The following is a 14064-nucleotide window of genomic DNA, read 5'->3' as shown; positions in this document are numbered from 1 at the left end:
ATAGAGAGAGAGAGAGAGATGCAGAGCCCTCTGTACACAACGCATAGGAGGACTGTGTGGACTTTGCTTTGAGTGGAGGTCATCTGTCACTCATTTAAAATAACATGTCATGTTTGTTGTTTTATCTTTCATGGACGGATGTTTAAGGGTTCATTCATCAAGCACACAAATACGGAATTGTGAATAGAGATGATAATTAATGATTTTTTAAAGATATATCAGTCTGTTTAATAGTTTTACCCCAAAGCAAAGCAAACCAAACCATAAGCAACAACTATTTATGGCCCAGCTGTAAAACACTGAACGGTACTAAATACTGAGACAGAATCAGGAAATACATACATTCCAGTCATGTAATTTCTTTTAGGTGGGATTAATTATTTTTTACATTGACGTGATTGGTCTTAAATACCCCTGGAACCTTAAAGCCCAAAAAGGAAGAGAAGCCTGAGTGGAATTATTTAAGGGAATGATATTCTCGTGATGACACGCTGAAGAAAATAACCTTGAGCCAGCGAACAATGAGCAATCAGCTGCCAAAAAAGCGTATGTGCTTTTTAACACTACGTGTCAACATCAACGGTTTACCGCTCTGGTTCGTTTTATATCACTCCTTGCAAGAATTAAGTTGGATCTTAAGTATGCAAATGGGAACCTATTCTGTGCCCCCCACACTCCCACCACCACCACCCTCTGTATGATTCCCTGGACAGACCATGGCATTTAACATCTCCTTCACTAATTTGTGCTTAATAGCCAAAAAGTGATTAGAATTAACATTAATGACATTTCATATGTCTTCCCCTCCACACTCATGTCCCCCTATTCTGCTGATACTTAACCAGCTAATGCTTGTGGCTGCTTCCTCTTACAGCTTAAATTTAATGGAACACTTTTGGCAGAAATACTTCAGTCGCTTTGACTTTTTCTCTCTCTCTCTCCCCCTAACAGCCGCCCTGCTTCTCTTGAGGAGTAACAACAAGGAAGGAGAAGAGAAAGACTTAAAGCGAGAGATTGTGGATTGTAGTAAAACCCCTTTAAGTTTAGAATCTATTCTACAGGTCACAAACTCTTTACCAATTGACATCCGCATCACTAGAGATTAAGAGGGGGGGGGGGGTCGCATTCTCTTGTCTCTTCTGTGCACGTCTCTAATTTTAGCTCCCGCTCCCCCTTTAAACAAATGCTGTCCGATACCCTTCATCTTCAAACTCCAACCCTGTGGCATGCCTAAAGTCTTCCTCTCAACGCCAAATCACAGAAAGGACAACGTGGATATAATATAAGAGGAGGAATGCTACCATGTCTTCCCACTCATTCCTAGGACTGCACAGAAAGAAGAAAAACATGGACATTGAGCACTGAACAGCCAGTCCCTTCCTGTGGCTTGGCAGTCCCATGTGTTCTTTGTGTGTAAACCAAACGTGCAGATGAACACATCAGCATTGCTCGGTGACTGAGTGTCAGAGAAGGAGACAGCGAGGACAGCAGCTGAGCTCATCTCCTCTTGTTCCATCTAATCGCTCTAACTGGTCACTCTCCCCTGGGGGAGGGAGAAGAGGAGAGGTGGAGGGGTAATACGGGGGGGACGGGGGAGAGGTGGTGGTGGGTGCTCATGGGTAATGGCAGGGGCACTGGCGCTGACGGACAGCCCAATCTCCCGCCTGGACAGGCTCAAGAGAGACGTGTCACTCTCCTTAGGCACCCCAGGCTGGCCGAACCGCTACAGTGCTAAATGCATATTGGCAAACTGTCCGTGCCAATGCCATTAGCCAGCAGACTTAAATTCCCTGTAATTTTCCATGGGCCCCTCGTTATTGGCACCTGTGATGGGTTAAGTATTTGAGTCCAGGTTCAGCTTTAATGGATGACTGCATGGTGGTGGGGAGCAGGGGAGCGGCTCACGATTTCACCCCCAACCACTCTCTGTCTGCACGTCCCAATGAGACAATCACTGACGCTACCCAGCATCCTTCATTACACCAACAGGAGAGATCTAATGGAGGAAACCATGGGAGAAACAGAGGAGATCCGGAATGGACAAACCCCTTTTTCTTCTTGACTTTCTGGAACCAACTGTCTCCTCTCAAAACTAACTACACTGAACAAAAATACCAACGCAAAATGTAAAGTGATCATCCCATGTTTCTTGAGCTAAAATAAAACATCCCAGAAATATTCCATAAGCACAAAACGCTTATTTCTCTCAAATGGTGTTCACAAATTTGTTTGCATCTCTGTTAGTGGATATTTCTCATTTGCCAAGATAATCAATCCACCTGACAGGTGTGGCATATCAAGAAGCTGATTAAACGGCCTGATCCTTACACAGGTGCACCTTGTGCTGGGGACAATAAAAGGCCACTCTAAAATGTGCAGTTTTTTCAAACAACACAACGCCACAGATGTCTCAAGTTTTGAGAGAGTGTGCAATTAGCATGCTGACTGAGAATTGAATGTTAATTTCTCTACCATAAGCCACCTCCAACATCATTTTAGAGAACTTGGCAATACGTCCAACCGGCCTCACAACCACAGAGCACGTGTATGGTGTCGTGTGGGTGAGCAGTTTGCTGATGTCAACGTTGTGAACAGAGTGCCCCATTGTGGCAGTGGGGTTATGGAATGGGCAGGCATAAGCTACGGACACTGAACACAATTGCATTTTATCGATGGCAATTTCAATGCAGAGATACTGTGAGATACCCATTGTCGTGCCATTCATCCGCCATGACCTCATGTTTCAGCATGATAATGCGCGGCCCCGGTTTGCAAGGATCTGTACACAATTCCTGGAGGCTGAAAATGCCCCAGTTCACCCACGGCCTGCATACTCACCAGACATTTCACCCATTGAGCAAGTTTGGGATGCTCTGGATCAATGTGTACGACAGCGCGCTCCAGTTCCCGACAATATCCAGAAACTTTGTACAGCCTTTGAAGAGGAATGGGACAACATTCCACAGGCCACAATCAACAGCCTGATTAACTCTATGTGAATGATATGTGTCGCGCTGCATGAGGCAAATGGTGGTCACACCAGATACGGACTGGTTTTCTGATCCACGCCGCCTTCCTTTTTGTGAAATCCATGGATTAGGGCCTAATGAATTCATTTCAGTTGACTGGTTTCCTTATATGAACTGTAACTCGGTCAAATCTTTGAAATTGTTGCATGTTGCGTTTATATTTTTGTTCAGTGTATTACCAATACCAAGTAGGCAAAACTGGTTGCAAAGCATCAATTTGGTGTCTTTTGTGACACTGTGGCCAAGTTGTATGCTATCATCACATCCTGAGCAAAACTTCATCACTGTCAGATAAACGTGTCTGTTTCTGGTCTGCTTGTGTTGATGTCCTACAGTATCTAGCTTGCTAAATCAGCCCTTGCCTAAGCCATGGATGGAGATGTGCATTTGGATTTGTGGTTTTGACTTAGTTCTCTGTACAGGCCAATGATTACGACAGCGATTCTGATCTAACCATAAACTCAAATGTTGTGCCCCTGGCCTGAGATGATTGAAGTTCAATATGTAGCCTAGATGTAGCCTAGATGTAGCCTAGATGTAGTCAAAACAATTGTTTTACTTTCAAGCATGCACAAGCATGCACACACGCACACACACGCTGGCACGTATGCGCAAACACACACACAAACACACACAGATAGACAAAGACACATACACACACACACACAGATAGACACACACATACACACAGAGAGAGAAATCAGTACCACGGACAGCCACATGCTACTTAGCAACATTGATTGGACTAAATTGTTTTTGTTCTTTTTAAATTCAGAGTATTAAACGAAGCATATACTGTATAGCATTGTTCATTTGATGATGTTTAAATTGAAATGGTGCTGGAATTTCGGAGGATTACCCCTGATGTCTTTGTGCTGACTTGCGGTTACTACGTGGTTCTAAATCACTAGTTGTTTAGTAAAGTGTGGAAAACATGAACTCCTTGACCGTGCTGCAGGACACATAACTGTTTGTGACTTGGAATGTTTGCTTTGTGAACTTTGCTCTCCGGTTGTGATGATGAAACAAATGTAATGTGCGGTTGAATTTATCCCGCCACTGTGTGACTGTTGTCTTTTTGTTGTCACGGCCTTATTGTACAGTGGCTAGTGAAAGTATTCACCCCCTTGGCATTTTTCCTATTTTGTTGCCTTACAACCTGGAAGTAAAATGTATTTTTGGGAGGTTTGTATCATTTGATTTACACAACATGCCTACCACTTTGAAGATGCAAAATATGTTTTTATTGTGAACCAAACAAGAAATAAGAGAAAAAAATTGAAAACTTGAGCGTGCATAACTATTCACCCCCCCCCCCCCCCCCATCAATACTTTGTAGGGCTACCTTTTGTAGAAATTACAGCTGCATGTCTCTTGGGGTATGTCTCTATAAGCTTGGCACATCTAGCCACTGGGATTTTTTTCCCCATTCTTCAAGGCAAACTGCTCCAACTCCTTCAACTTGAATGGGTTCAGCAGGTGTACAGCAATCTTTAAGTCATACAACAGATTCTCAATTGGATTGAGGTCTGGGCTTTGAATAGGCCATTCCAAGACATTTAAATATTTCCCCTTAAACCACTTGAGTGTTGCTTTAGCAGTATGCTTTAGGGTCATTGTCCTGCTGGAAGGTGAACCTCCGTCCCAGTCTTAAATCTCTGGAAGACTAAAACAGGTTTCCTTCAAGACTGTCCCTGTATTTTGCGCCATCCATCATTTCTTCAATTCTGACCAGTTTCCCAGTCCCTGTCGATGAAAGACATCCCCACAGCATGATGCTGCCACCACCATGCTTCACTGTGGGAATGGTGTTCTCTGGGTTTTCCTTGATGGCCAAAAAGCTCAATTTTAGTCTCTTCTGACCAGAGTACCTTCTTCCATATGTCTGGGGAGTCTCCCACGTGCCTTTTGGCGAACACCAAACATGTTTGCTTATTTTTTTTCTTTAAGCAATGGCTTTTTTTCTGGCCACTCCGACGTAAAGCCCAGCTCTGTGGAGTACACGGCTTAAAGTGGTCCTAATGGACAGATACTCCAAGCTGTGGAGGTTTGCAGCTCCTTCAAGATTATCTTTGGTCTCTTTGTTGCCTCTCTGATTAATCTCCTCCTTGCCTGGTCCGTGAGATTTGGTGGGCGGCCCTCTCTTGGCAGGTTTGTTGTGGTGCCATATTCTTTCCATTTTTTAATAATGGATTTAATGGCTGTTCAAAGTTTCTGATATTGTTTTTTATAACCCAACCCTGATCTGTACTTATCCACAACTTTGTCCCTGACCTGTTTGGAGAGCTCCTTGGAGAGCTCCTCCGAGCTGCTTGCTCGGTGGTGCCACTTGCTTAGTGGTGTTGCAGACTCTGGGGCCTTTCAGAACAGGTGTATATATACTGAGATCATATGAGAGAAAATGTGACACTTGGATTGCACACAGGTGGACTTTATTTAACTAATTATGTGACTTCTGGAGGTAATTGGTTTGCACCAGATCTTATTCAGGGACTTCATAGCACAGGGAGGAATACATTTGCACGCACCACTTTTCCGTTTCATTTGTATTTTTAGAAACAAGTAATTTTGTTCATTTCACTTCACCAATTTGGACTATTTTGTGTATGTCCATTACATGAAATCCAAATAAAAATACATTTAAATTACAGGTTGTAATGCAACAAAATAGGAAAAACGCCAAGTGGGATGAATACTTTTGCAAGGCACTGTATATCACGGTGGTGTATGTACGAATGGGTTATAGAGCAACATAAGTTGTAGTATGGCTTTTTTATTGGCTTGGATTCACCGGTGATTTGACAAAATGCAACGTCTTTCCTATGAGTTGTCTTTACCTGCTTAACAGAGACCAATTGGTTATAATCTGGTTACAAGATGTCTTCATTACCTGAAATCCAGTTCACATCCATGTTGCCTGCTGTGTAGGGACTAGGAATAGAACTGTCCCTGGGTTAGTGATTAGTGAAAGATCAAATACACTCCCACCATTGATTGCCTGGCAATAGAGACAATATGAAATCATTATTTACAGAGTCTTATCAAAGGCTAAAATACATATCGAGTGGCATATCATCAACTATAAGGCAGGTCTATTGTGAGTTGTGGTTCTATAGAAGTTTGAAACTAAACAGATTTATCCCTCTCCCCCCCCCCCCCCCACCCTCTCTCTCTCTCTCTGCCCCATTCCTATGACATTGCCCACAGTGTGCAGCTTTGCGCCAGGGGAGTAGGCTTTGTCAGGGCTAAGATAAACAAACCACAGAGGTAAATAAATATATAAATAAACAAGAGCAATTTAGGTCTATTGTAATTTGTATAGCATTTGACAACCTTGCTGGAAAGTTTCACCCCAGAAATGCTAAGTACTCCCAGCAGGAGTCAGTCAGGGAGAAGGGGCTCTTTGGTTTTTAATGTATTCCTAGGCTGCCGAGAGGCCTCCAAAACGGCAGAGATGTGGAGAAGACATACACACGCATATCTAAAGCTAGGCACTGAAGGAGTGTTGCTAATGGGCCTGTTTTTAATGAGCCAAGGAAGAGGAAGGGAGGAGTGACCCGACGAAGGTGAAACTTTCTCTCTCTCTCTCTCTCTCTCTCTCTCTCTCTCTCTCTCTCTCTCTCTCTCTCACGCTTATGCTCACACACACACTCACAAGCGGGCTAACAGGCATGTATGCACGCTTGCAGACAGACACACACACATACACACTGTATACATAGATCTATCTCTGCACTGAAAATTATACTTTGCTAGTGTGGATATTTTATATGTATCTGGTCGGCAACAGAACTGTGTATGTCATATTCACATGTTTTTGTTCCCAGGACTGTGTCAATGACTGTAAGGTTTATTGAAGGCCCATCTGTTGAATATCCATTCTGTGAGAAAACAGAAAAGAGAAACATTACAAACTACTCCAAAATACAATGTGGTATTGTATTTCAAAATATTCCACCTTCATCATCACCAGCCAAAAAGATCTCATAGTTTCCCTTTGAAACTCAATGTATTATGAAAGAGCGTCTATTAATTCCACGTGGTTACAGGGTTAAAACCTAAACAACTCAAAGGTTTACCGTTTAGGCATTCATTCCGAGTGGTTAAGGTTATAGTTTGGGGAAGGCTTAAAACAAAAGAATAAAAAACGATACGCTATTACCATCAAGTATCATCAAGTATTCTGGCGGCTTGCTAAAATGTGGTGGCGCAGTGTTCTAAGCAGCACACTCTGGCGCTGAGCGTCACCAGTTCGCCCCCAGTGCTGGGTCATGTTTTTTGTTGTTGTTTGTTTTGTGAGAGCCGAGAGAATATATATTTTCAGACGTCTGAAATCGAAGTCTATTTCTGGTGATCAGGCTGCACTGTTGGCACAGCACTGCCATTCAAGCTACAAGTTGCAGAATATGCTTCTATTTCTTTCAGCTTACCATTCCCATGAGTCCAACACATATCACAAGATGATGACACCCATTTCACTGGTGTTCAGTTATTTCAGTTCATTATCCAGGTAAGAGAGAGATGAGCTCAACAAGGTGCAGTTCCTCAGATGACCAAAAGATGGCACACTATGGTAAGCGAGTAGCCTGTAACATACAGTATACTGCTGGTAGGGCTGAGCCATGTGCTACTGTTGCTGTTACTGCTCTATAGTTACAACAGACTGGAAAAAACCTTCCTGTACTGAGAGATTACTGGGGTCTGTTCAGAATGGCGCAACACTACAGCACGTAAAGATAGAAATGTATTATGCAGAACCAACCCGATTGTCTGCCATGTAGAATGAGGGAATCATGTCAGCTCTATTCATTCCATTTCTATCTGCAACATTCTGACAGAACTTTCGGATGTGTTGTGTTGAACAAAACCGATTGTCTGCCATGTAGAATGGGGGGGTCATGTCAGTTCTATTCGTTCCATTTCTATCTGCAACGTTCTGGATATTTCACCTTTTTGAACACACCGCTGGTTAGGTTTCATAGAGGAAGAGCAAGAGAAGCACTTGATGTGAATAGATGTAATGTGTACATGTAATATCCTTGCCTCTATTGTTGAACAAGCTTGGCCGTTTACACAGTGATGGACTGGAGGATATACTACCACGGCATTTAGGGTACTCTTCATCTAGACTCTGGCACATACACTAGTCCATTTCATCTAGAGATAATATAGTGTCATGTTAGGGGAGTATAAATGTTCTAATTTTGAGTTTTGACTGCACACATGTCACTATCTTTATTCATCATTCATTTCAGTGAATTGTCAGTGTCACTAATTTAGTTAGTCTAATCCACCCCAAACAGAAGAAAATGTCACTCTTTCATTTCAGGTAATATTTTACAGTGCTAGTATCTTGTAATTCTGATGTACTGTTTGTATCACATGATACATAACATTGTTTTATTATTATACATGTATCAAAAAGCACATTCTCCTTTTAAATGGTTTTTCTTCCATTGCCCAATTTATTTTGTCTTAGCACAGCTTCTGTTGATTGCAGTTGATTATTTTTCCTTTTTAGACAGCCACTGGTACTTGCAGATAGGATGCTTGGAATGTCCCCATTAAGTTGGGTTAATTGCATACGGACTTGGGATTTGGGAATTATTACATTATCATTGACAGAAATATAATCTGTGGAATGTGCGCTCTTTTTGCTGTGTCGGTACGTCCTCTGTAAAGATTTACAACAGTGGTGCTATCTTCTTAACACATCAGTTAGCAATAGAACCAGTGCAAAAACAACTCATTTTTATTATATTCCTATAATTCAATCTGATTTCATAATTTGAATGAACCTTCATTTTTAGAATTAACCCATGTTGGCTATAATTATACAGTACTATTCTTTATAAACCTTTGTAAATGAAGACTATCTAATTGTGTGTTTTTGAATGTTGCCACAGTGTATCTAAGCAATGGGTTTGAGGTGGGTACGCTGATCGTTTCCCACAGCCTGACTACAGCTATTCTGTCCCCAGTACACCTCCATAGCTCAGGTCCCTGCCTTAACTTACTCTACTCAAATACACAGCTCTCCTTTCCAGACTGACACACACACAAGCATGCACGCACACACACACACACATGAGACTGCTGAAAATCAATGTGACAGGTTTCAGTCTTCCCTCAGCATCTCCCAGATTCTCTTCTGACATCTGATCCATTACCTCCCCCCTCTACACACGCACATGCACTGAAACACACAAGCGTACATGCACACTCACACACACATACACGCATGCATGCACACATACACAAACACAAATGCACACGTATAAACACACACACACACAGAGACACACACACACCCTCCCCTGGCCGTTCTAAGCCCCTATGAGCCATGTGAAATGTACTCTGTGCAGGAGAAACCAGATACTGCTCGCTATGTCACATCGCGTTTGCCAGAAAGCGTCAGGGCCAGGCCTGTTTGACTACCAGGCATTCTGACAGTGTCAGTCATCTGCTCAGAGAACCCAGTGTGTACCCACAAGCAGTACAGAGACTGAGAGACAGGGAGCTGAGAGCCCTTCACTAGCTACATGGATAGTGTGTGTGTGTGTGTGTGTGTGTGTGTGTGTGTGTGTGTGTGTGTGTGTGTGTGTGTGTGTGTGTGTGTGTGTGTGTGTGTGTGTGTGTGTGCCAGTGTTCGTATGTGCATGTGCAGTACTAGTCAGAAGTTGGGATTATTTTTACTACTTTTTACAATGTAAAATAAAAGTGAAGACATCAAAACTATGAAATAACACATATGGAATCATGTACTAACCAAAAAAAATTCATCAAAGTAGCCACCCTTTTCCTTGATGACAGCTTTTCACACGCTTGGCATTCTCTCAACCAGCTTCACCTGGAATGCTTTTCCAACATTCTTGAAGGAGTTCACACATATGCTGAGCACTTAGCTGCTTTTCTTTCACTCTGTGGTCCAACTCATCCCAAACCATCTCAATTGGGTTGAGGTCGGGTGAATGTGGAGGCCAGGTCATCTGATGCAGCACTCCATCACTCTCCTTCTTGGTCAAATGTACACAGCGTGGAGGTGTATTTTGGGTCATTGTCCTGTAGAATAACAAATGATAGTCCCACTAAGTGCAAACCAGATGGGATGGCGTATCGCTGCAGAATTCTGTGGAAGCCATGCTGGTTAAGTGTGCCTTGAATTCTACATAAATCACCGACAGTGTCACCAGCAAAGCACCCCCACACCATCACACCTTCTCCTCCATGCTTCACGGTGGGGACCACACATGCGGAGATCATCTGTTCACCTACTCTGCATTTCACAAACACACAGCGGTTGGAACCAAAAATCTCAAATTTGGACTCATCGGACCAAAGGACAGATTTCCACCGGTCTAATGTCCATTGCTCTTGTTTTTTGGCCCAAGCAAGTCTCTTCTTTTTATTGGTGACCTTCAGTAATGGTTTCTTTGTAGCAATTTGACCATGAAGGCCTGATTCACGCAGTCTCCTCTGAACAGTTGATATCAAGAAGTGTCTCTTACTTGAACTCTGTGAAGCAAGTATTTGGGCTGTAATCTGAGGTGCAGTTAACTCTAATGAACTTAACCTCTGCAGCAGAGGTAACTCAGGGTCTTCCTTTAATGTGGCGGTCCTCATGAGAGCCAGTTTCATCATAGCATTTGATGGTTTTTGCGACTGCACTTGAACATACTTTCAAAGTTCTTGAAATGTTCCGCATTGACTGACCTTCATGTCTTAAAGTAATGATGGACTGTTGTTTCTCTTTGCTTATTTAAGCTTTTCTTGCCATAATATGGAGTTGGTATTTCACCAAATAGGGCTATCTTCTGTATACCACCCCGACCTTGTCACAACACAACTGATTGGCTCAAAAGCATTAACTCCTTATGGCTGCAGGGGCAGTATTGAGTAGCTTGGATGAAAGGTGCCCAGAGGTGCCCAGAGTAAACGGCCTGCTCCTCAGTCCCAGTTGCTAATATATGCATATTATTATTAGTATTGGATAGAAAACACTCTGAAGTTTCTAAAACTGTTTGAATGATGTCACCAAGATGGCATAGCAGTCAGACGTCCTTTGTCCTCGTCTTGTCGTGTCCCGTATATATATATATATATATTTTACAACTTTCTTCGCATACCTTTTTATATATAGGTTTTTTTATTTTCCATAAACTCAACTTCAAAACACTGTCCTGCAACCCGCCTCACCAATTTATAAAAAATGTAAAAAGTATTGTTTACCTCAAATCTGTAATCCTCCATAGAAGCTAACCAGAAGCTAGCCAGAAGCTAACCAGAAGCTAATCAAAAGCTAGTCAGAAGCTAGCCAGAAGCTAGTTAGCTTCGTTACTGGCTAATCGTTAGTATTCAGCTAACGACGGTTTGTGGTCATCAGCTATCCTTTAGCGCGAAAATCTATCGCCAGTTTTGTACGGCGCGGCTCGGACCGGAACATACCGGACCTATTTTTCTCTCCATGTCACCGGATTTCAACCGCAAGCTCTGGACATTTATACCTGGATCTCGCAGCTAGCTAGCTGCTATCCGTGTGACTATCGGCTTACGCCGATCCCGGAGCAAACATCAATTATTGCGGAGCTAGCCAGCTGAAGAGTTCCATCAGCCACTCCTGGGCTACAATCACCTATCCGGACCCAGCCCCCCGGGCCTTCACAACTGGACTACCGACGTTATCTGCCCGAGGGAGTTATCCAGCTGGCTCCTCCGTCGCGACGTTACCTGAACGCCCATCTCCAGCCCGCTAATCGTTAGCTGTCTTATCGGCGGCGATCTGAATAGCCTCTATAACTATATCTATTTTTACTTTTATTTTTTATTTTTTGCGAATTGGATTGATCCCCTCTACCACACGGAACCCCACTAATCCTACCGACGGAAACGCACGAGGTGGCTAAAAACAGACCTCCATCCTATGCTAGCTTGCTACCGATGGCCCGGCTAGCTGTCTGAATCGCTACTATCCAGGTCTGTACCCAAACAATTTGAACTTCTACTTTCAAAAATCCACCTCTCTAAAAACAAGTCTCTCACCGTTGCCGCCTCCTATAGACCACCCTCTGCCCCCAGCTGTGCTCTGGACACCATATGTGAACTGATTGCCCCCCATCTATCTTCAGAGCTCGTGCTGCTAGGCGACCTAAACTGGAACATGCTTAACACCCCAGCCATCCTACAATCTAAGCTTGATCCCCTCAATCTCACACAAATTTTCAATGAACCTACCAGGTCCCTCCCCAAAGGCACTCTCATAGATATTATCCTAACCAACTTGCCCTCTAAATACACCTCTGCTGTCTTCAATCAAGATCTCAGCGATCACTGCCTCATTGCCTGCATTCGTAATGGGTCAGCGGTCAAACGACCTCCACTCATCACTGTCAAACGCTCCCTGAAACACTTCAGCGAGCAGGCCTTTCTAATCAACCTGGCCGGGGTATCCTGGAAGGATATTGATCTCATCCCGTCAGTAGAGGATGCCTGGTTATTCCTTAAAAATGCCTTCCTAACCATCTTAAATAAGCATGCCCCGTTCAAGACATTTAGAACCAGGAACAGATATAGCCCTTGGTTCTCCCCAGACCTGACTGCCCTTAACCAACACAAAAACATCCTATGGCGTTCTGCATTAGCATCAAACAGCCCCCGTGATATGCAGCTTTTCAGGGAAACTAGAAACTTGCTTCGTGCAACACTAATTCCAAAAAGTTCTGGGACACTGTAAAGTCCATGGAGAATAAGAACACCTCCTCCCAGCTGCCCACTGCACTGAAGATAGGAAACACTGTCACCACTGACAAATCCACTATAAATGAGAATTTCAATAAGCATTTTTCCCCCACAGCAACTCGCCAAAGCCTTCCCCATTTATCCTTCTCCCAAATCCAGTCAGCTGATGTTCTGAAAGAGCTGCAAAATCTGGACCCCTACAAATCAGCCGGGCTAGACAATCTGGACCCTTTCTTTCTAAAATTATCTGCCGAAATTGTTGCCACCCCTATTACTAGCCTATTCAACCTCTCTTTCGTGTCATCTGAGATTCCCATAGATTGGAAAGCAGCTGCGGTCATCCCCCTCTTCAAAGGAGGGGACACTCTTGACCCAAACTGCTACAGACCTATATCCATCCTACCCTGCCTTTCTAAGGTCTTCGAAAGCCAAGTCAACAAACAGATTACCGACCATTTCAAATCTCACCATACCCTCTCTGCTATGCAATCTGGTTTCAGAGCTGGTCATGGGTGCACCTCAGCCACGCTCAAGGTCCTAAACGATATCTTAACGGCCATCGATAAGAAACATTACTGTGCAGCCGTATTCATTGATTTGGCCAAGGCTTTCGACTCTGTCAATCACCACATCCTCATCGGCAGACTCGACAGCCTTGGATTCTCAAATTATTGCCTTGCCTCGTTCACCAACTACTTCTCAGTGTGTCAAATTGGAAGGTCTGTTGTCCGGACCTCTGGCAGTCTCTATGGGGGTGCCACAGGGTTCAATTCTTGGACCGACTCTCTTCTCTGTATACATCAATGATGTCGCTCTTGCTGCTGGTGAGTCTCTGATCCACCTCTACGCAGACGAAACCATTCTGTATACTTCTGGCCCTTCTTTGGACACTATTAACAACCCTCTATGCAAGCTACAATGCCATACAACTCTCATTCCGTGGCCTTCAATTGCTCTTAAAAACAAGTAAAACTAAATGCATGTTCTTCAACTGATCGCTGCCTGCATCTGCCAACCTGTTCAACATCACTACTCTGGACGGCTCTGACTTAGAATACGTGGACAACTACAAATACCTAGGTGTCTGGATAGACTGTAAACTCTCCTTCCAGATCCACATCAAACATCTCCAATCCAAAGTTAAATCTAGAATTGGCTTCCTATTTCGCAACAAAGCATCCTTCACTCATGCTGCCAAACATACCCTTGTAAAACTGACCATCCTACCAATCCTCGACTTCAGCTATGTCATTTACAAAATAGCCTCCAATACCCTACTCAGCAAATTGGATGCAGTCAA

Source organism: Oncorhynchus nerka, linkage group LG14 (assembly GCF_034236695.1).
Source record: "Oncorhynchus nerka isolate Pitt River linkage group LG14, Oner_Uvic_2.0, whole genome shotgun sequence".
In the NCBI taxonomy this organism is placed as follows: domain Eukaryota; kingdom Metazoa; phylum Chordata; class Actinopteri; order Salmoniformes; family Salmonidae; genus Oncorhynchus; species Oncorhynchus nerka.
Note: the sequence above shows the minus strand (reverse complement) of the source record.